This window comes from Pinus tabuliformis, chromosome 9, assembly GCF_031772625.1.
Source record: "Pinus tabuliformis cultivar Carrire ecotype Pingquan chromosome 9, CPIR1, whole genome shotgun sequence".
NCBI lineage: Eukaryota > Viridiplantae > Streptophyta > Pinopsida > Pinales > Pinaceae > Pinus > Pinus tabuliformis.
Genome location: NC_142307.1, coordinates 1,821,954,163 through 1,821,956,474, shown reverse-complemented (window position 1 = coordinate 1,821,956,474; position 2,312 = coordinate 1,821,954,163). Strand labels below are relative to the sequence as shown.

Below are 2,312 nucleotides of genomic sequence, written 5' to 3'. Positions count from 1 at the left end.
AAAACTGGCGCCTACAACGTGTTGCAGAAGCTACACTGAAGGTGGTCCTTTCTAGACACTGATGGCCCATATCATTCATAATTACCGGAGCACTGGATATATTTTCAAACAACCATTATCATTTCATCATCTCCACCACCTCCTTACCCTAATAGGCGGTTGTCTGGTCTATATAAACCCTAAACTCCACTCTCCCTTCCCATACCATTCCTCTCCATTCAAATCGCTTGCATTTCCATTGGATTTCGTTGAGATGGCAGGAACTCTTCACCATCGTCCTCCTTTCCTGCTTCTCATCGTTTTCTCTATAATTTGCTCATATGCTTACTCTGATCCACATTCTCCATCTGGCAGGCCACCTTTCCAGCCCAATGATAAGCCTTTGCCAAGGCCTGATCCCTCTGTACCCCCACAGCCACACGAGAATCATTCTCCTTTCCCTATTCACAAACCTCCCCAAGATCACATGAAGCCACCTACTTTTCCTCCACACCCCATCGATTTCCCCCACCCTCCGCCACTGATTTCCAAACCCCACCCTTCTCCTCCAGGGAAACCCCATTATCCCATTAGACCTCCACCCCGAGTTGTACCACTAAATGGCCATGTCCACATGATGCCACCGTCTGCTCCTCATGATCAGAACCCAAAGCCCACTCCAAACAAACATCAGCCACCTCCCACTCCTATGGATGAGCACAAACCACCTTCTCCTCTCAATCCCAAAATTCCCAGGCATCACAAGATGCAGATACCTACTCCCTTCAACCACCACACGAACAAGCCTATTCATGATGCAAGGCCTGTCCATCCTTCACACGCTCCCAATCTCCACAAATCTCCACCCCCTCATGATCGCCACGGTGGCAGCTATGCTGTGCCTCCTCCCAAACACCACTAATTAGCGTAAGTTCTCTTGGCTCCTCTACTTTTACATACCAACACTTAAGTCTCTCTCTTGCATACAGCTCCCTTGCATACAGTAAGATTCATGTCGTATGCAATATTCAGCTAACAATATTTGAATTTATAATTTAGTGGAAATCCAAGTTAAATCATATCGGTTTGCTCATTGTATTGTAGGATGGTGGCAGAGACGCAACGTTTATATTATATTGAATAATATGGAGAGTACGCATGTACAGGAGAGGCGGCTCGGACACTACTAGCTAAGACATATAGATATATTGTATAGACAGATCTTGTGATCCCTCTTGCTCTATGCTAAGATCAGATTACAGTGCAAGATCTGTTTCAGAAAACTATGATAAATATTTGTATAATTTGAATAGTTTAAATTGCATAAGTTATGGTCACTCCGTTGTTATCGTTCTGTTTTTAGTTTTATATAAATTGGCTTCTTAATTGGTTTTGTTCATCGATTTGTGGTAAACTATGTAGTAGTTTGATGTGCCTTTCAGTTGATGTAAATTTTTATTGTGTAAAGCGTGACCGATTAAATTAGTATCAAATAACACCTGTGAGGGTTTATAATAATAACATTAAGACATGCAAGTTTATAAAGTGTGAAGGTCATTAATATAAAATTATTTTATGGAGATTTTATACCTGGAATAATAATAAATGAATACGCTAAAGAGTTTATACTGAGAGCGTTAGCGTTAATACACTTCATATAATATATGAGTTGCTCTTTTAAACGTTTTGTAATGTGTAGTCCACACGTATTCTAGTGCTATTGTCATTTTTCTTCTTCCTCTTATTTCGGTTCGGTGATGGTGGATATAATTTGAGCTTTTTAACGTTTTATAATTTGTAGAGTACACGCATTTTAGTATCAAGGTCATTTGGTCTCTTCCTCTTATTTCGGTGATGGTGGATGGTGGCTATCTTTTCAAAGGATTTATGTATATACGTTTGATGTCTAAGCAGAAACATACGTCTCCTCTTTTAAAATCATAGTTTTCAATGTCAAGAAAATAGATTATATATATAGTTAAACAATTTCAAATTTTCGCTCTTATTAGTTTCTACCTAAGTAAAATAATACAATAATATTTTAAAGACAAATATAAATAAACAAATATCCCTTATTCCTTATTAATTTAAAATTAATGTTCATTTTAATGTTAAAATCAATGTTGATTTTAATATAGAATTCAAAATTCATATCATAAATACAATTATTTATGTTTTTGAGAGAAGTCCAATTCAAGATAGTTATATTATGAAGTCTTATGTATTATATAAGATTTATGGTTTAAATTCTCTAAATTACATCTAAAAGTTATAATAGTAGTGGCTAAAACTATATCATTTAAATGAAAACTCAACTTGATTACCAATTCTTA

The 2,312-nt window shown here is 36.9% G+C and overlaps 1 long non-coding RNA gene across 1 annotated transcript; it reads left to right on the top strand.

Moving 5' to 3' along the window:
- The first annotated feature begins 206 nt into the window (after nucleotides 1-206).
- Nucleotides 207-1,316, top strand: LOC149156075 (uncharacterized). Its single transcript, XR_016263157.1, has 2 exons — nucleotides 207-906; nucleotides 1,084-1,316. It is a non-coding gene; the product is annotated as an uncharacterized LOC149156075 (long non-coding RNA).
- The last annotated feature ends 996 nt before the right edge of the window (nucleotides 1,317-2,312 follow it).